Raw genomic sequence first — 21,424 nt, 5'->3', positions numbered from 1 at the left:
AGAGCCGGCGCTCGAGGGCGTGCTCAGCAAATACACCAACCTCCTGCAGGGCTGGCAGAACAGGTAACGCGCCCGCCGCTCGCGCCGCCGCGCGCCGACCAGGGTGTGTGTGACTGTGCGCACGCGATGGTGCCACCGGCCGACGGGGTGCCGCCTCCGCACGGTGTCCTTCCTGCGTCCCTGCTCCTCTCCAGGTGGGGTGCTCGCGACCCGGCGCGCCGTGGCCCCACCCCGGAACCACACCGCAGTGGCGGAGAGGGAGGCGGGAGCCCTGCTTTGCTCCTGCGCTGGCCCCTGCGAGGGCTGGAGGGGCAGGAGGGACAGGAGGGATGTGCTGGCCCCCGTGCCCCGCTGCCAGCAATGTCCCGCACCCCAGAAGGATGACTTAGAAAGGGAGGCAGAGGGGGCGTGCTTCGTGCCCAGCTGACAAAGCTGTAGCACTTCTGGTCGCTCCAGAGTCAGTTCCCTCCATAACATAGTTCATGTTAAACTTTGGTGTTTAAAACACCACCACCACCACCAAAAATCTGCCACTTGTCACCCTCTGCCCGCCCTGGGCGTGTGGATAGCCCTCCCAAGTGTGTGGTTTGCAGCCTCCAATCTCTGCGACGGAAGTTTTCTTAAAAAAAAAAAAAGGAAGAAAAAAACCTCCAATATCTTTCTTTTAAAAAAGGTCAGTTTGCTGTTTAAGTTAGTATTCCTGTTACCCCTACAGGGGCAATAAGTGTCCTGCCCACTGCCCGGCTCTGTCAGGAAGTCTTGTTATGGGCATGTCAAGGGGGTCCCACCCCTTGGGGTGATGGTGGTATGTGGGATATAGTAGCGAACCAGACAGGGCAGTTTTTATTTTTTAGAAGAGTATTTATTATTAGTAGCATAAAAAAACATTTGACGAGAAAGAGAGAAAGCAAGCCGCTAGGTCTGGGACTCGAACCATCTCAGGCCATGTAGGAAGGAGTCCAGCACCTTAACCACCCTACCACCTGCTCGCCCCCAGGCCAGTTTTTTTTAAGCTTTGATTTTCAAAAACAAGCTAGTGGGAACTACAAGTGCCGGTGCCAATGGGAACAGTAGGACTTTTTGCATGTCCTTGGTGGGATCTTTCATTCTCTTTTACAGTCCCAGGAAATTTTTTTCGGAGAGGTTTTGCGTGCGCTCTCCAGAAAGACAGAAAGAGACAGAGAGCTAGAAAGCGAGAAATCACCCCCCAGGGGGAATGGCCACACTGCAGTCCCTTCTCCTCCATTCTTCTCTTGGGATCTTGGGCATGTACACACATGCACCTGGCGTGAGTTTAAACCACCGGGTCTGGGACTCGAACTATGGTCGACTACATGGGAGTCCAGCGATATAGCAATTACGCTAACAGCTGGTCCCCGATAGTCCCAGGATCTTGACAGAGTTGGGGTCCTTACGTATCCTTGTGAGATCCAAGTCACACCCTGGAGCGCCTCGCTTCCCTCTGCTGGGTAGGCCAGATTTCACTCCGCCCTCCTGGCAGGTTGGTGGGAATGCTCAGACTGCTTCCAACTGAAACCTGGCAGTTATTTCCCTGAAAGCCAACCTGCAGGAAGATGGCTTCTGAAGTATGGAAATGCAGTTATTTCTATATTGATAACCCAGACATAGAACTTCCCAGCCACCTGGGTTTCCTTGGAGATGTGTTACTATGTTAGTGGGAGAAGTTGTGCTTAACTTCTAAGTCCTTTCAGTTCTCAAAATAGCCCCACCTTGCCTCTTCTTTCCCCCATCAGCTCTTGAAAGGTGAAAAAGAGTAAGAGATTTAGTCATCCGAGATGACTAAATCTGATTTCAGTTCTTGGTTCGTGCCTTAACTAATGGGACCTCGAGGTGTCTTTTCAGGGACAGCATTTATCTGTGTGTTGGGCAATCACTTTAATGCTTTTTCTTCAAGTAGCTTAGGAGGCCAACAGAGCTTTTACCCTGGATTACAGTTATTGTACATGCTTGGAAGCAGTGTTTTACCTGCACTGTGTATTAAAGGATTTATTTTTGAGCGTGGATTTGGAGGAATTGGAATAGCATTTTTTTTTTTTTTGCATAATGTCAAACCCACCGTGGTGTTTAGATTGGAGGCAAGGTTGGGAAGAGGCACCATGAATAATAGTGACAGTACCTATGTGGTTGCAGGCTACTTAGTGAGGTGAGGTATTGGACCCTGCTGAGCCAGCTGCAGTGAGGTCTCTGCTTTTTTTTTTTTTCACCTTTTTCTGAGGTCTCATCTTGATTTTGTTTACTGCAGTTTTTAGCCGTGTGCCAATATTTGTTCTTACCACAGTAGACTCACCGCTTTCCGGCTCTACCACCAACTCCAAGAGCATCGTCTCTAATGGGTCACGTCTCAGTGTCAGGATTTGCGTTTCCCACATTGCGTGCTCTGCACTAGGGCCGAGGGTCCATTAGTGGTTGGAGAAGATGGATAATGACGGTGTGATTGGGTGCTTTTCCCTTCTCTAGGGGGCTTAGAAAGGGAGATCTAGAACAGCTAAAAGGAGGAGAGAAGGTAAAGAGAGAAACCTTCGCCATGTGTTTATTTGCTCAGTTTATTTATCCCCAAGGCCGTTTAATTGAGCACCTACTGTGTGCCAAGCGTAGTTCTAGGAGCTAGAGCTATTTCAATGAGGAATTCACGTGCATGTCTTATTAAGTAGTAAGGAGAGTCAAAATTAAATAGTAGACACTTTTTGGTTTTTAGTTTGGTATAGGGTGTTTGTACTTGCTGGAGAGAGATAGAGATACAGAGAGGGGAAGTGAGAAATCACCCCCAGGGGATAGTCACGCTGCAGTCCCTTTTTTGCCAGTCTCCTGGTGGGATTGAGATTTGGGGCATGCATGCACACGCATCCGGGGTGATTTTCAAGCCGCCGAGTTCAGGATTTGAACATTGTGCCTTCACTTTTTCTCCACACCTCCTGCTGGCACTAAAGAGTGGTATGTCCTTCCCAGGTCCAGGAAATGTCTTTGCACCAATCAGTAGGCCAACTGATACATGCGCCCTTTCTTTTTTTTAAGAGAGATTTTTGCTATCGGGCACGTGCACTCGCTGGAGGACAGAGAGAAAAAGAGAAACAGTGAGAAACAGCCCGTTCCCCCCAGGGGATGGCCACACCACAGTCCCTTCTCCTCCATTCTTCTCTTTGGATGTTGGGATCTGGGGCACACATACACATGCGCCTAGTGTGAGTTTTAAGCCACCAGGTCTGGGACTCGAACTGAAGTCTACTACATGGGAGTCCAGCAACATCACCATTTATGCCATCTGCTGACCCCTCTCTCTCTTTTTCTCTCTTGTGAATGAGAAAACTTTTTTTCAGAATGTGGCAAGTGATGTAAAGTTATTCAGGAAGAGCGAGAGGAGAGTTCCAAGGAATCGTGGTAATAATTTCAGTGTGGATCGAGTGTCTTTTCTTATTTGAATCTAGAACACTATTTTGTCCCCCATATTTCGGTTCTTACACAGAGTGAACCAAGGGAAAGTAAACCCTAAGAAGTGTGTGTGTGTGGGGGGGACAGGCTAGGGCCAGATCCCATAGCATCTGGGCCAGACTGAGAATCTCAGGCTGTGCTCTGGTTGCCTGGAAGGATTTCGGGCTGAGAGGTCTCACCGGCCGAGTGGCTCACTCTGGCCACTGCATTGAGATGATTTTCCAGGGACCAGAGCATGAAGTAGAGGCCAGTTAGGAGTCCGATGCAGGAGGGGAAAAGTGGGCAGAACGGATATGCTTGGAGTTGAGAGGGTGAAAACTGTCTATGGATTAGCTGTGGAGGTGAGAGAAAGAGGGGTCGGGGTAATTCTCGAGTTGTAGGCTTGAGGGGCTGGGAGCTGCAGAGTTTTTGTCAGAGATGAGGATCGAGAGGAGAATGTGTTATGGGTGGGATGAAGGACCGCCTAGGGTTTTCTGAGGGCTGTGTCCCATTTGAGATGTCTGCGTTCAGGAAGAAACCGGCCATTTGTACTCTCATTGGTCCTAAAGCGAATTTTACTATTAAATCAGAGTGGAACTGCTTTGGGTAGTTGATAAAATAAATGCTCATAATGTAACATCAGGTGTTGAAGAAAATAATTTCTTTTTTTTTTTTTTTGAGAGGTTTTTGCTACAGGGCGCATGCGCTTGCCTGAGAGACAGAGAGACAGAGAGACAGAAAGTGAGAAATCACCTCCCAGGGGGATGGCCATGCCGCAATCTCTTCTCCTCCATTCTCCTCTAGGGATCTTGGGCATGCACACACATACGCCCGGTGTGAGTTTAAGCCACCAGGTCCAGGACCTGAACCGCAGTCGACTACATGGGAGTTCAGCGACATAGCCATTACACTAACTGCTGGTCCTGAAGAAAATAATTTCTAATGGGATTCTGAAATTGTTATTGAAATAGTTAAAGATCTTCATTGCTATTCACATTTTGTTATTTGGAGAAAGCAGACACTGTGAGTACGGAACTAGCCTTCAATTTTTATTTATTTATTTATTTATTTATTTATTTGGTGGTCAGTGGGGTTGTAAAACCTCAATAAATATTGACATTTTAAAAAATAATTATTCTATTTAATTTTGTTTATTATTATTGTTATTTATTTATTTTCTTTATTTGACTAGAGAGCGATTGAGAGAGAGAGAGAGAAAGTGAGAAAGGAAGACAGAGGTCCAGGATTTGAACTGTGGTTAGCCATGTGGGAGTCCAGTGGCTTTAACACCATGCCATCTGCCAGCCCCCTGAAAAACGCATCTTGAATAGGACAAGGAAAATGAGCGTTGGCTGAAGAAAAACCTCAGGCCACAGGTGGGTATTTCTGTGAGGGGACAGAGTAGTGTGGATTTCAGGCTCACGTGTTGACATCCACACTTGGCACACGTGTGACCTTGGGCCAGTCCTTTACTGCTCTGGGCTTCTGTTTTCTGTTAAACGAGGAAAATAGTGTTCCTCTTCTCCTCAGTTCAGGATGAGGATTAGACAAGATCGCTGGGGGACCGGGAGCTGAGAATAATACAAAGATCAAGACCGAGAGGTGTAGCTGTTACTAGATCCTCAAGTTGTCCGTTCTTTTTTTTGGGGAGAAGTTTTTGCTATAAAAGACAGAGAGAGACAGATAGAAAGTGAGAAATCACCCCCCTGAGGGGATGGCCATGCCGCAGTCCCTTCTCCATTCTCCTCTCGGGATCTTGGGCACGCACACACACGTGCCCTGCCTGAGTCTAAGCCACCGGGTCTGGGACTTGAACTGTGGTCAACTACATGGGAGTCCAGTGAAACAGCCATTATGCCAACTGCTGGTCCCACGTTGTCCATTCTTAAATGGACCCATTCCGAGCCACAACATTCTTTAAGAAAACTTCTGATTTATTTTATATTATTTACTATTACTGTTGTTTTGAAGTTTGCTATATGGCATGTGTGCTCACGAGAGAGAGAGAGAGAGAGAGAGAGAGAGAGAGAGAGAGAGAGAGAGGAGAAGTGAGAAAGCAAGCCAGCATCTCACCAAGTCTGGGACTTGAACTGAGGTTGACCTTGTGGGAGTCTAGCACCTTAACCATCATGCCCCCTACTGGCGCGGGCCATAAAATTCTTGGTTTTTATTTCCGCGTGCTGTGGCTGCCCTGTGACCACATTACCAGGGTAGAGTTCTCTGGAGAGGAGAGGATGACTTCATTTTGAAGGGATCATTGTAAAATTTGGGACCACACATTTACACGATGCCTTTAATCTGTCTTGCTGCTCATGTTTTTCTCCATAATCCTTGCTGCCATCTGACATTCTCCACGTTTTTGTTTATTTTTGTCTTTCCACGCTAGAATGTGAGCTACCTGAGGACAGAGACTTCAGGGTCTGGGTCACTGCCGTATCCTCGGTACTGAAAACAGAGTCTGGCGTCCAATTAGGATTTAATAAGTATTGCTGAGTGAGTAAGAAAATGCATAACCGACAGAGAAGAAATCGATTCAGGGCTTCATTCTATTTCGACCGATGTTCAGCTCCTATTAATATTATAATTCGTGGTTCTGCACCTGCTGTTCACCTGTCCTTGAGTTAGTGTCTCTTATTTGCCCTGCTCTCTGCAGCCTTCGGTCTTCAGCTTCCGGGTCAGGAGTCTGAATGCTGTACTGTGACCACCCTGACTTTGGGCCCACCACAACCGAGTGTAGACCGTTCTTCACCAACTATCCACGGCTTGCTTTTTGTCAGTGTAGACTAACAGCATAATATGAGAATGCAGTATGTAGCTTGCAGAGTTTGTGGGGCCACTTCTTCCATTAAAAAAAGTCATTGGGCGGAACCAGCAGTTGGTATAATGGCTATGTCACTGGACTCCCATGTAGTCTACCGTGGTTCGAGTCCCGGACCCAGTGTCTCTTAAACTCATGCCGGGCATGTGTGCATGCGTTCCCAGGATCCTGAGAGGAGAATGGAGGAGAAGGGACTGCGGCATGGCCATCTCCCCGGGGGTGTGATTTCTCGCTTGCTGTTTCTCTCTGTCTTTCTGGCGAGCGCACGTGCCCTATAGCAAAAAACAAAAACAAAAACAAACCAGTCACGGGGCATATGTTAATTTTCGAAACTACAGTGAATTAAAGCAAGTGTTTTATTTATTATCCCAATAATTTTCAAGGTCATCGGTGATACCAGAACTGAAGGTCACTGCTCTGGGCTTCGCGTCTTGCTGACATGTACTTAGAAAGTATTTGCACAGCTTGCTGCGTCGGCTGCCAGACTGGTCCGGGGCGGGGCGCTAGAATCCTTTAGGGACACTAGATGGCTTCATTGAGACCAATCATAAAGGGATGGTTGCCTAGGTTACTGAGTAGTGTATAACAGGATTTACTCAAGTATGGTCCGTTCTGTTTTCAGTTTTGGCCAGAGTGTGCATGCACTCTCCTGAGAGTCAGAGAGGGAGGAGGAGAAAGCACCCCCCAGTCTTTCCTCCTTTCGGGGTTTTGGGCGTGCACATGTTCACACCTGGTGTTGTGGACGATTTTGCTCTTCTTCTCTTTTCTGTTTCCCTTAGTGCGTTTGCATCTGTTTGAGACAAGAAAAGCTGCTCGTGACTTTTCACATAGTCTCTGAATACCTCTTGAGTTTTGGGGTAAACAATAGACACAGCGTAAGTGGATCCAGTTCAGTGAATTTTCACCAGCAGAGCACACCCAGATGCAGAAACCATCCCTTACAGTCTCTCCGTCCAGAGGGAAGCTAGCGTTCGGACCCTGGTACCCTCGATGAATTTGGGCTCTTTGTGAACCTCAGCGTGCTGCAGTGCGGGTGGGGTCTGCATGGGCTTCCGTGTCTGGCTTCGTTCGCGGTGTGTTTGTGAGGCTCATCCCACGCCTGGTATTGCAGTGTATGAATGTGTAACTGAATGCATTTCCATCTTGTAGATTAATGGTTGAATTCTGCCCACTTTTTGGCCCTTACATATAGTGCTGCAGTGAACATGTATTTTTTAAAAAGATTTATTTTATTTCACGTTATTTAGTATTATCGTGTTTTAATTTAACCAGAGAGACAGAGAGAGAGAGAGAGAGAGAGAGAGAGGAAGCGAGAAGGCAAGCCACCGGATCTAGGACTCAAACCTCAGTCGTCCTCGTGGGAGTCCAGCGTCCTTAACCACCTTGCCACTTGTCGGCCCCTCGTTTATGTATTTGAGAACACATATGCACATTTTTTTTTTTTGGAGAGGTTTTTTTGCTATAGGGCATGTGCACTCACTCGCCAGACAGAGAGGGACATAGAGACAGAAAGCGAGAAATCACCCCCCAGGGGGGATGGTCACACCGCAATCTCTTCTCCTCCATTCTCCTCTCGGGATCTTGGGCACGCACGCACACGCGCCAGGCGTGAGTTCTAAGCCACCGGGTCCGGGACGCGAACCGCGGTCAACTATGTGGGAATCCAGCGACATAGCCATTACGCTAACTGCTGGTTTCCATATGCACGTGCTTTTGTGGATATATAGCAGAAGTGGACATATCAGGCAGGGGTTGGCACTCACAAATGCCGGTTACTAGATACTGCAGCGGTCGTACTCCTTCGTCTGCCCACTAGACGTGTGTGAAGTTCTGGCTGCTTTACGTCCTCCGGCACTTGGTGGTGTCTCTTTTTCTCATTTCTGGCACTCCGGGGGTGTGCGTGGTGGTATCTCCTTGGGATTTTAATTTGCCTTTTTCTTTTTTTTTTTTTAATTTGCCTTTTTCTGATGACTAATGCAGTTGAGCACCTTTCCGTGTTCTTATTGGCCGTTTAATTATCATTTTTCATGAGGTCATTTTCTTTTCAACAAGAGAGAGATTTTTGCTATAGAGCATGTGCACTTGCTAGAGAGACAGAGAGAGACAGAGAGACAGAAACTGAGAAATCACCCCCCAGGGGGGATGGCCACGCAGCAATCCCTCCTCCTCCTGAGATTTTGGGACACGCGCACACACACGTACCCATCCTGAGTTTCAGGCTGCCAAGTCTGCTGGTCCCATTGATTTTTTTTTTTTTTGGAGAAAATTTTGCTATAGGGCGTATGAGCTTGCCAGAAAGAGAGAAAAAACAAGATGTCACCACCCCCCCCAGGGGGCATGGCCATGCCATAACTCTCTCTCCTCCATTCTCCTGTTGAGATTTTGGGCACGCACACACGCTTGGAGTGAGTGTCAGGCCACCAGGTCTGCATCTCGAACCGCAGTTGGCCATGTGTGAGTCCAGCTCCCTGACTACTATGCCACCAGCTGGCTCCTGTGAGGTACTGTTTAATTCCTTTGCCCATGTGCTTGTTGGCGTTCTCCCTTTTTCTTACTGACCTGTATTTATTCTGTGTATAGGACTGGCCTTGTGACCTCAGATCCCATGTGATTTACTGCAGATTGAATCCTGGCCCTGGAGGCCTAAAAATCTTGCCGGGCATATGTGCGTGCATGTCCCAGATCTCAACAGGGTGGGGAAATGGAGGGAGGGTTTGTGGCCCAACCACGCCTCATGGCAGGGTGCTTTCTCCCTCTCTCTTGCTGTCTGTCTCTTTGTCTCTCCAGCAGGCACACATGTTCTCTGGCAAGTAAACACACACATATATCTTTGTGTATATGTTCTGTGTACAAGCGCTTGGTGTCTGTGTACACATGTGCATGATCCCTGCCTTCTCTCTGGGTTTGCCATTTCACCTCTTCCTGGTATCTTTTATTTTTTTTTTAAGAGAGTTTTTTGCTATAGGGCGCGTGCGCTCACCAGAAAGACCGAGAGAGACAGAGAGACAGAAAGCGAGAAATCACCCCCCAGGGGGGGATGGCCACGCCACAATCCCTTCTCCTCCTTTCTCCTCTCGGGATCTTAGGCACGCACACATGACTGGCGTGAGTTTAAGCCACTGGTCTGGGACTTGAACTGCAGTCAACTACCTGGGAGTCCAGAGAAAAATTTCCTACTCCTGGTATTGAATACAATTTCCGATGTTTTCTTTTTTTTAATAATTAATTCATTTTAATTTGACTAAAGAGGGACAAAGTGAGAGAAAGAGAGAGGGATAGTGAGAAAGCAAGCCCCCAGGTCTGGGACTCGAACTGCAGTCAGCCACATGGGAATCCAGCATCCTTAACCACCATGCCACCTACTGGCCTCTGATGTTTCCTGTGAAGGAGAAAAAGATGAATTTTATTAATCTGAATACTCGTTAGGCGTTGGAATCGATACAGGAGACTGCTGTACTGAGCAATAGTGACTTCAATGGTAGTCTGTATTCATTTCCCGTAGCTGTTATAATGAATTACCATAAACCTGGTGGCTTCAAATAACACAGATGTATTCTCTGAAAATCCTGGAGCCCTCAAGTCTCAAATCAGTTTCACGGGATCCCAGTCAAGATGTTGGCAGAGCCCGGTTTTGCTATTCTCTCTGGAGACGCTCTTGCTTCTGGAAGCTTCTGGTGTCTGCCAGCTTTCCTTGGCTTGTCACTGCATCGTCACCTTCTCTGTGCGTTGGGTCCCCCTCTCCCTGTCTCAGAGAAGAACTTCAGGGATTTAGGGACCTTCTAGCTAATCCAGGCTAATCATCCCATCTCAAGATCTCTCATTTAACCGCATCTACCACATGTCAGAGTTTGCCACTTAGGGCAACAGCCAGAGGTTCCAGGGATTTGGACGTGGGCATCTCTGGAGTTGGGGGCCTTATTCAGACTCCGGCACTCATAGTTCTGAGCCGTGCGTGCATAAGAGCTCTGAATCCCTTCCTCCCCACCTTTCCCACCCTTTGGTGGTTACCATGGTGACAGGCATCTCTTTCAGGGAGAGCCCAGGTTGCTGTGTGGCAGCGAAGGGGCTCCTTGGAAGGCTGGTTTACCCTTTCATCTCTGTCACCTGCGTGGACTGCTTGGGCAGATGTGAGGCCGGTGATGCTGGGAGGGGCGTTGTCTCTAATGTCTGCAGATAAATCTATTTCCTGTATCGGGCCAAGCAAGAGTTTCCATGGGGGTTCGTTCAGTACCGTTGAGCAATCCTGTTTTGAAAGTAGGCATGTGATAATCTGTGTTTTCCATTTTATCATCAGAATGACTCATTAGCCAAAGGTATCATTAACAGTCAGTAAATGCACAGGTCTCCGGCGTTGTGTTTGATGAGTTGGGGCCATGTCACCCTGTCACTCCTGCAGAGGGACAGAGCATTCCCTCCTCGCCCCACCCCTACCTCTGGAAGTTTCCTTGTGCTTCTTTTCAGTCACTTTCCCATCCTTTGCAATCCTTTCGGATTTCTTTTTCTTTTTTTTAACAATTATTTTATTTAACTTTTTTTTAAAAAAAATTATTTACTTAGAGAGAGAGAGAGAGAGAGAGAGAGAGAGAGAGAGAGAGAGAAAGCGAGAGAAAGCAAGTCACCAGGTCTGGGACTCGAACCATAGTTGGCCATGTGGGAGTCCAGCACTCTCAACCACGCCACCTGCCGGTCCCATTGCACCATGAATTAATTTAGTCTGTTTTTGGATTTTGCATAAATGGAACTGTCCAGGGTATCCTTTTGGAGTCTGGCTTCTCTAGCTCAGCGCAGTACTCTGAGACTCGGCCGTGGCGCTGCACCTGTCGGTGCTTTAGCACGCGGTCCTTTTTGTGGTTGAGCGGTATTGTGTCCCGTGGCTGCACCACGGTCTGTTTATCTGGTCCCCTGTAGGTGGACATTTGGGTCGTTGCCAGCTTGTGACTCTTAGAAATGACGCTGCTGTTAGCGTGCAGGTGTTTGTGTGGACACGTGCTTTCATGCCTCTGACGTGCATACCTACGACTGGAATCACGGGGTCACACAATAGGCGCATCATATGGAGAAGATGCCAAACTGGTTTCCAAAGTGGCTGGACCATTTCTTTTTCTTTTTTCTTTTCTTTTCTTTTTTTTGTTGCCAAAGGGTGCCCACTCTCGCCAGCGAGAGACAGTGAGAAGGAAAGTGAAAAATTGTCCCTCAGGAGGATAGCCATGCCACAATCCTTCTCCATTCTTCTCTCAGGATTTTGGGCACTCACACACGCATGCCTGGCATGATTTTCAAACCGCCGGGCCTAAGACTTGAACCGTGCCGTTAACGTGGTGCGAGTCCAGCGGAGAGCCCAGGTTGCTGTGTGGCAGCGAAGGGGCTCCTTGGAAGGCTGGTTTACCCTTTCATCTCTGTCACCTGCGTGGACTGCTTGGGCAGATGTGAGGCCGGTGATGCTGGGAGGGGCGTTGTCTCTAATGTCTGCAGATAAATCTATTTCCTGTATCGGGCCAAGCAAGAGTTTCCATGGGGGTTCGTTCAGTACCGTTGAGCAATCCTGTTTTGAAAGTAGGCATGTGATAATCTGTGTTTTCCATTTTATCATCAGAATGACTCATTAGCCAAAGGTATCATTAACAGTCAGTAAATGCACAGGTCTCCGGCGTTGTGTTTGATGAGTTGGGGCCATGTCACCCTGTCACTCCTGCAGAGGGACAGAGCATTCCCTCCTCGCCCCACCCCTACCTCTGGAAGTTTCCTTGTGCTTCTTTTCAGTCACTTTCCCATCCTTTGCAATCCTTTCGGATTTCTTTTTCTTTTTTTTAACAATTATTTTATTTAACTTTTTTTAAAAAAAAATTATTTACTTAGAGAGAGAGAGAGAGAGAGAGAGAGAGAGAGAGAGAGAGAAAGCGAGAGAAAGCAAGTCACCAGGTCTGGGACTCGAACCATAGTTGGCCATGTGGGAGTCCAGCACTCTCAACCACGCCACCTGCCGGTCCCATTGCACCATGAATTAATTTAGTCTGTTTTTGGATTTTGCATAAATGGAACTGTCCAGGGTATCCTTTTGGAGTCTGGCTTCTCTAGCTCAGCGCAGTACTCTGAGACTCGGCCGTGGCGCTGCACCTGTCGGTGCTTTAGCACGCGGTCCTTTTTGTGGTTGAGCGGTATTGTGTCCCGTGGCTGCACCACGGTCTGTTTATCTGGTCCCCTGTAGGTGGACATTTGGGTCGTTGCCAGCTTGTGACTCTTAGAAATGACGCTGCTGTTAGCGTGCAGGTGTTTGTGTGGACACGTGCTTTCATGCCTCTGACGTGCATACCTACGACTGGAATCACGGGGTCACACAATAGGCGCATCATATGGAGAAGATGCCAAACTGGTTTCCAAAGTGGCTGGACCATTTCTTTTTCTTTTTTCTTTTCTTTTCTTTTTTTTGTTGCCAAAGGGTGCCCACTCTCGCCAGCGAGAGACAGTGAGAAGGAAAGTGAAAAATTGTCCCTCAGGAGGATAGCCATGCCACAATCCTTCTCCATTCTTCTCTCAGGATTTTGGGCACTCACACACGCATGCCTGGCATGATTTTCAAACCGCCGGGCCTAAGACTTGAACCGTGCCGTTAACGTGGTGCGAGTCCAGCGCCTTAACCACCATGCGCCACCTGCTGGCCCCGCCTTCTTTTTGCTAGGTGATGGCGAGCAGATTATTTGACTCTGTAAGCCTTGGGCTCCTGTCGGTAAAGCGATACGAACCTTGTGGTGTGAGGCTAACGGCGCCTTGCTCATGGGTCTCCAGCAGGAGTCTGGGGGCCAGGACTCTTACAGTCTGGCTAACGCTGTGCATGTCCTCACAGAACCAAGGGGGCGAGTTGGTGGTCGGTTCAACTCGGCCTCCGCAGGCCTGCAGCTTCTCGGTCTTTCCTTCCCTTGCATGGGGTCCAGTTGGCTTAAATGGCTTCCATTAGTTGCTTGGCCTGTGGCTTCTGCGAGTCTGTTCGGGGACAGTTGTCTGAGACTCTGGGAAGGAAGGAGCCACGCGGGCCTGTAGGTCCTGAAAGTCGCGCTGTCATGAGTGAGCCGGAAACGTGGGAGGGTTTTCCCAGTTCTGCCTGGCTCCCGCGGATGCGACTTGGGGTCGGGCCAAGGCAGAATGACAAAGAAAACCATCCAGAATTTGATTCGTGATAACCCAGCCTGGACTGAAGGGGGTGAGAGCCCAGAAAGTGCTTTATTTGTGCCTCGCGCAGTGATATCAATAATCACGATAAAACAGGAAACATTATCCTCGGTCTTTTGTTAAGGTCTATTCTGTGAAGGTCAAAGAAGGCATTTGAGCCGTGGACCACTTTTTCTTCGAGTGTCATAGTGTTTAGGGGACTATTTGTGTTTTGGTGTGGTTCGGTCCCTTTCTATAAATATAGCGATGGAAATAAAGTTGAAGGACACCCAGTCCCAGCTTTCAGCGACTTTCCCAGCGTGTATCTGGCCAGTCACTGACCAGAGATGGGCCAGTGAGGCCAGTGTATGGGGTCGGGAAGCCCCTGGGGAAGGGGTAGGATTCGGGTTCTCTCTAAGTGTGGGTGGAACTGGGGGGCCCGCGTTTAGGGGAGTGGAGTGGATGAGGTGACAGATACCAGTGACCCAGGACCAGCAGTTAGCGTAATGGCTATGTCACTGGACTCCCATGCAGTCAACTGTGGTTCGAGTCCCGGACCCGGTGGCTTAAACTCACACCGGGCGCGTGTGCGTGCATGCCCAAGATCCCGAGAGGAGAATGGAGGAGAAGGGATTGCGGCGTGGCCATCCCCCCTGGGGGGTGATTTTTTGCTTTCTTTCTCTCTGTCTGTCTCTGTCTTTCTGGTGAGTGCACGTGCCCTATAGCAAAAATCTCTCCAAAAAGAAAAAAATAATAACACATACCAGTGACCCTCAGTCTTCTCGGGAGCCCTCACTCCAGCAGCACTGTGGGGGCGACTGGCCCACAGTGGGGACCACTGCAGCAGGGTACCCGGGACTTCTGGGGGTTCAGGAGAATCTGCACAGAACCAGAGGGAGCTGCCGTCGTCACCCCAGACCCCTCCTCGGCAGGCTGGTTTCCTCGTGCCCCAGATCTGCTGAGCGCCAGAGCGTGCAGGCCAGGTGCCCCCCGAGGAGTGGGAGACGGTGGAGGAAAACCGCGTCTCTAACGGAGTGGGCAGACTTTTCCTGCACAGGACCAGAGAGTAAATAGTTTAGACTCTTGGCTCTGTGGTTCCCATGGCAACTACTCAACTCTCCGGGTGTAAACAGAGCGTGTCTGTGTTCCAGTCAAACTTAGAAAGCAGGCGATGGGCGTGGAAGTGCAGTCTGACCGTCCCTTGTCTACAGTGACGCCTACATCTGTTCTGTGGGTAGTCGAGGCAGCCCCGTGTGCCTGAGTAGAGGCCCTGAGGTCCAACGGCCTGTGTTCGAATCCCAGCTCACTCTTTACAACCTGTCGGACCTCGGATGAGCTGTTTAAACTCTCCATACTGCAGTTTCTTTGTAAAAGGGGACCATAGAGTGTCTGTCAGAGGGTTGTGGGGACCCACTGAGAGGGAGTGCCTAAAGGGCTTGGGACAAGCCTGGCACCCAGAAAGCACTCTTAGGACAGAGTGGTGCCTGCTCCTGTAGAGGAAGCACCTGTGAGAGCACCCCACCTGGGGGTAAAGGGGAAGGGGCAGGTATGAGAAGACCTTCTAGAATGTCGAAGAGAGAAGCTGGTCATGCAGGCGAGGGCCGGAGGAGGGCTGCCCTAGCAGAAGCCCCGTGAGTGCGCGGGTTTGGAAGGATGAAAGGAGGAGACAGGTTTGGTGTGGTTGGAGTGCAAGTGGAAGGTGGGCTATGGCCAGAGACGACGCTGTCAGAGGTAGACCAGACCGTGGGGCTACGTCCTGAAGGGCTGCCTCAGCCCCCGACACCACAGATCAGGCGCTGTGGTCATTACCGCAAAGGGCAGGGATCGGGACTGTCCTCGGGCCCAGGAGGCATCAGACACTTCACATGTACCATCTGATGTAATCCTTAAAATGGTGTCACGACACTCTCTCTTCTTTTCTTCTGCTCTAGTTATAAAACCCCATTGTTTTTTAAAAAGAATTAATTAATTAATTAAAATTTGACTAGAGGGACTGTGTGTGTGTGTGTGTGTGTGTGTGTGTGTGTGTGTGAGAGAGAGAGAGAGAGAGAGAGAGAGAGAGAGAGAGAGACAAAGCTGCCAGGTCCGGGACTTGAACCATAGTTGGCCATGTAGGAGTCCAGCATCCTTAACCATCACGCCACCTGCTGGCCCCAGAAAACCCAGTTTTTAGCTGAATACATGCCTATCCAAAAGAAAACTCTATTTGTACCTCCCTCCCTTTTTCAGGTAGGGATGGCCATGATTTATATTCTGGTTGTAAGCAGAGTTGTCACATAGTAATTTCCTGGAATCTTCTTGGTACCCTTCCTACTTTCTCTTTTCCTCCTGGAATGTAGACATGATGGCTGGCGTTCCAGCGGCCATTCTGAACCTCGAGATGAAGGCCATCAAGACAGAAGATGCTTGGCTTCTGCTTCTGATGACTTTGTGTGGGAGGGCCACTTACACATACCGGGCTGCCAATCTCTGGGACTTCCTGTGGGGGTGGGGAATTAGCTGCTTTTATAAGCCACTATTCACAGTCAGATCTAACCCTAACTGATGCAAGTATAATCTATATTTTACAGAAACGGAGGCCCAGACTGACATAAATTACACAGGTAGTAAGGTGTGGACCAGGGCTCGTCTGACTCTGAAGTATGTTTTCTCTCCACACTTCTGGGGAGAACTTGGAGATCTTCTACTCTCAGCTCATCCTGCTGCAAGATAATCATTATTCTGTTTTTCTCACTCTCTCTCTCCTCCAAGCTGTGGTCTTCCCGTAGCAGGGGTTCCTGAGTTTCAGGGAGTGAGGTTGCCGTCCCTTTGTAGAGATTCTGTGGGCAAAATCACTTTCTGTGAGCAGGTCGTGTTTTCCTCTGGTTGGTAACCCTGTTTTAGGGCTGCGTGTTTAGGGATTTCGCTTCAGGCAACTTTGCACTCTCCCCACCTCTGGGCTAGGCTTCAGTAATGACCTCGTCTTTCCTGTCCTCCTTTGTTGGGCCTTTTAGGGGCTGGATGAGGGGACCCTTTGACCTGACCGTTTACAAGTGCTGACGGGTGCGTTCTGGCTTAGCGGAGGACTCCCAGTTCCTTAGCCTGACAGCCTGGACTTGAGCCGAAGCAGGGACAGTGTTTACATCCTTAGCCTTTGGGATTCTTGAGTATCTGTGTCCCACCCAATTACTAATACTGGAACAATGGCATTTAAACCCGACCCCTCTGGCTCAGCTCAGGGCGCAGAACTTTCCAGCTGGCTCATTGAGTAACTTGGGCCCTCAGGCCTCTTAGAGAGTCAGATGTCATTTTCCATGGTTTCTTCGCAGTCAGCAGACTCAGGAAAACCACAGTAAAAGCCAAAACTCAGTTTTCTTTTTTCCCCTCATGTTGAATTACTGGATAGGTCTATGGGTTGGACATAAAGGTCTGCATTATTTAAAAAAAAAAATTTTATTTGAATTTATTTATTTATTTATTTAAATTTGGCCATAGAGGGACAGAGTGAAAGAGAGAGAGAGAGAGAGAGAGAGAGAGAGAGAGAGAGAGAGAGAGAAATTGAGAAAGCAAGCCACCAGGTCTGGGACTTGAACCATGATTGACCATGTGGGAGTCCAGCACCTTAACCGCCATGCCACCTGTTGGCCTCCAAAAAAGTCTTTGTATCAAAGGTCGGACTAAATTTGTGTCTGTCAAACAGTTTCCTTCTGAATAAAGTTGGTTTTTCTTTTCTTTCTTTCTTTTTAATTTTTAAAAAAATTTAAACGAAAGTAAGGCATGTCCTAACTAGGAGGGAACTAAATGGCAGTTTTTTATATCATAGAATTGTTTGAATTTCTGTTTATCTAATGGTTTGCTTCCTCTTCCTTTCCAGCATCGTAGTGGCATTGTTATTTTTAGTGTTTTTGTTTTGTTCCTACATTTTTGCTTTGTTTCTTAGTTTTAAACTCTTTGATGTGACAGCTAAGTATAACTTGTGGTCTGATACTTTCTTTTGCTAACAATGGCATTACTATAATGATTGATAGTAATGACATAAAGTCTGTAAATTATATAACAGTACAATATCCATGTTAAATATTCGATTTTAGGATTTTTTTTTCACTGAAGTATTTAGGAGGGAAGGGCGTTGGTAATTTACTTTCACATGGTCCAAAGGGAAAAAAATATATATGGAGAAAAAATGACAAAGCAACTGTGGTAAAATGTTAATAGTTCTTTAGTAGCCAATAGTTCTACTAAAAGGTTAACAAAATTTCTTTGGGCCTATTAAAAAAATAAGGCTATGGGGCCAGCAGGTGGTATAGTGGTTAAGACACTGGATTCCCACATGGCTGACTGTAGTTCTCATCCTGGACCTGGCAGCTTGAAACAGCACCAGGTGTGTGTGCGTGCATGCCCAAAATCCCGAGAGGAGAATGGAGGAGAAGGGATTGTGGCATGGCCATCTCCCTTGCGGGGGTGATTTCTCGCTTTCCTTCTCTATCTCTCTCTGGCAAGTGCACACACCCTATGGCAAAAACCTTAAAAATAAAAAAATAAGACCATGGGGAATACAGTATACACTTTTTGGCTGAATAGAAGCTATATCTAATAAAAGTTCTCCAGTTTGCCTTGACCCTAGACTTCTACAATGGCCACTGTCTGTCGCTTCCCCCAGACTGGTTTGGAAGATGCCCAGTATGGTAAAGATGACCCTTAGACAATTCAGATATTAACTACAATGAAACTGACCGAATTTAGTGCCTCTGAGCAATTGTCCATTAAACTAGGTAAAGCCAGCATATTTGCAGCTTATAAAAGGGCCATTAAACCAAAAGCCTGGGAGATTTGTGTTTTTATCCTTTCCTTTTTTAGTTGTTTTATCTTAGATAAATGTCGACTGCTTTCTCGCCTGGAAATGGGATGAAGTGGGAAACATATTGCTTTTTCCCTCTTACTCCAGCAGAGGGAAATTAGAATGAATTATCACTTATAAGCACTTTTCAATCTACAACTTTATTATATAATCCTGTTATCTAGAATTGTGGTGATGCTTGTTTTAAACTTGTGTGTTAAACAGTTACGGAATAAAGAGGCCAAATGGAATGCCATCTTTAGAGTTTTTGTGTGATCATGGCCCAATTCCTTTTTCTAGATCTTTTAGGTGTTTTTTTTTTTTTTTTTTTGCCATAGGGCGTGTTTGTACGTGTCAGAGAGATAGACAGAGGGGAAGTCAGAAACCACCCTCCATATGGGACCAGCAGTTGGTATAATGGCTATGTTGCTGGACTCCCATGTAGTTGACTGTGGTTCGAGTCCTGGACCTGGAGGCTTAAACTCACACCAGGTGCATGCGTGTACGTGTGTGCCCAAGAATCTGAGAGGAGAATGGAGGAGAAGCGATTGTGGTGTGGCCATCCCCCTTAGGAGGTGATTTCTCGCTTTCTGTGTCTCTGTCTCTCTCTTTCTGGTGAGAGCATGTGCCCTAAAAAAAACCCCAAAAAAACCCCCAAACCTCTTCAAAAAAAAAGAAGCCACCCTCTGTAGAGAATGGCCTTGTTGTGATCCCTTCTCCATTCTCCTCTTGGGATTTTGGGCACAACACACCTGTCTGGTGTGATTTTTCAAGCTTCTGGTCTGGGACTTGAACTATGGTCAGCAGTGTGGGAGAGTCCAATGTTTTAACCACCATGCCCCCTGCTGGCTCCCTGGGTCAATCTTAAAGCAGCCTCTGTGTGTCCTTGGTGGCCTTGCCACATGGGACTATAGATAAAGACTTTGGGGCCTGAGGTTGGTTCAAGGATTTGCCTCGTGTCAAGCTGGTGTTATTATTAATTTTAGTTATGGTTTATGGTTTATGATGTTTATTATTAATTTAGTTATGGTTCAAATCCTTAGACTCCTCTTTCTTTTTAAGAATTATTTTATTTAACTTTATTTATTTTAATTTGATCAAAAAGGAACAGAGTGAGAGCAAACGAGAGAGAGAGAGAGAAACAGTGAGAAAGAGAGGGAAAGTGAGAAAACAAGCTGCCAGGTCCAGGACTTGAACCGTGGTAGGCCATGTGGGAGTCCAGCACTCTTAACCACCCTGCCATCTGCCAGCCCCATCCTTGGACTGCTTTTAGAGCCCAAGGTTCAGAGCACCACCTCCTGATGGAGATCTGTGCTAACAGTGGTTTTACCACTTTCGAAGGGTCTTACTTTTTAAATCAACAACAAAAAACCCAGAGTTCTATTTGTCACTTCTCCATGCTCTGATAAATCGGTCGTGCGCTTTTTTTGTTTTTATTCTTTTTAATTGCCAGAGGGCTCATGTTGCCAGAGACAGAGAGAAGGAGAAAGCACCTTTCAGTGGGACGTGGTCACGCCGCAATCCCCTCTGGTCTATTTCTTCATCTGATTGGGATTTTGAGTACATACACAGGTATCCAGAGTGTGTGTTTGTTTGTTTTTATTCTTAAGAGACAGAAAGCGAGAAATCATCCCATGGGGGCATGGCCATGCTGCAATCCCTTCTCCTCCATTCTCCTCTCGGGATTTGGGGCACACTCGCACACGTGCCCAGTGTGAGATTTAAGCCTCTGGGTCTGGGACTCGAACCTCAGTGGGTTTTGTGTGAGTCCAGCAACATACACACTATACCATCTGCTGGTCCCCTCCAGAGTGTTTTTCTAGTTGCTGGGCCTGGGATTCGAATTTCAGTTGGTCACGTTGGGTCTGGCTCTCTTAACCCCTGTGCCATGAGGCTGGCCCCAGTTGTGTGCTCTTAATGGATCCGGTCAGTGCGAGCTTTCCTGCGGCCTGGTCAGGGTAATGGGATTGTCTCCTGTGAGTGACTGCAGGTAGGTGCTCAGCAAGGGCTACGTGGTCCTTTCCTGTTTCTCAGGTTTCTCATAAACCTGGTGATGCTTTTTTTTTTTTCTAAAAAGAGATTTTTGCTATAGGTATGCACACTTACCACAGAGATAGAGACAGAGAGACAGAAGGCTGGAAATCACCCCCCTGGGGGATGTCCATGCTGCAGACCCTTCTCCTCCATTCTCCTCTTGGGATTTTGGGCACACATGCACATGCACCTGGAGTGAGTTTCAATCCTGTGGGCGAGTGACTTGAACCACAGTCAGCCACGTGGGAGTCCAGCGCCTTAAACACTATAGTCCATGCTGGCCCCATGAAATGCGTTTTTACCTTGGCCTTTCTGAATTTAATAAGAGGAAGCAAAGAGCAAGTTAAGAACAACTCAGGGGGCCAGAAGGTGGTGTGATGGTTAAGGGCACTGGACTCCCACATGGCTGACTGTGGTTCGAGTCCTTCTCCTGGCGGCTTGCTCTCTTTCTCTCTGTCTCTCTTTGATCAAAATAGAAAAATAATGATAATAAATAAAAAATTCTTCAGAAAAAAAGGAAAGAAAGAAAGAAGAACTGAGGTTTGAGGAGTTGTGAAGTTGGCCAGGTAGAGGGGTGTTCCTCCTCCTCCCTTCCTAGTTGGGCCAGCAGTGCCATCTGGTCAGCTTGCTGAGACAGCTTGCTGAGGGGAGCAGCGCCATCGTGCCCTCTCCAGCGAGCAGAGGTGGGGGGCTCCCGTCCACACTAGCCTTTGCTAGTTACTCGAGCACCTTCCTTAACCTGTATTTGCAAAATGGGGCTGATGAGAACACCTCCCTTATTGCAGGGTTGCTGCGAGGATTAAATGGGTCAGTATTAGTGACGTGCCGGGGCCTGGCATAGAGCACCATATTGAATTTTTTTTTTTTTTGAGAGGTTTCTGCTATAGGGCGCGGCGCATGTGCTTGCCAGAAAGACAGAGAGAGACAGAGAGACAGAAAGCGAGAAATCATCCCCCAGCGGGGATGGCCACGCCGCAATCCCTTCTCCTCCATTCTCCTCTTGGGATCTTGGGCAGCACGCACATGTGCCCGGCGTGAGTTTTAAGCCACCGGGTCCAGGACTCAAACCGTGGTTGACTATATGGGAGTCCAGCGACATAGCCATTACGCTAACTGCTGGTCCCAGCACCATATTGAATGTTAAGAAGGGACACAGAAACAGAGTAGCCTGCTATCTCTACATTCCC

General features: G+C 47.9%; 1 protein-coding gene across 1 annotated transcript in view; it reads left to right on the top strand.

Annotated features, from left to right (window-relative positions):
* Positions 1-6: 6 nt before the first annotated feature.
* Positions 7-21,424, top strand: part of OSBPL10 (oxysterol binding protein like 10) — a gene marked incomplete in the record, with an annotated part of 330,123 nt that continues 308,705 nt past the window's right edge. Inside the window, 1 exon segment of the mRNA XM_027775946.1 lies at positions 7-63.

This window comes from Tupaia chinensis, unplaced genomic scaffold, assembly GCF_000334495.1.
Source record: "Tupaia chinensis unplaced genomic scaffold, TupChi_1.0 Scaffold000617_2, whole genome shotgun sequence".
NCBI classification, from domain to species: domain Eukaryota; kingdom Metazoa; phylum Chordata; class Mammalia; order Scandentia; family Tupaiidae; genus Tupaia; species Tupaia belangeri.
Note: the sequence above shows the minus strand (reverse complement) of the source record. Positions and strands in the feature narration are given on the sequence as shown.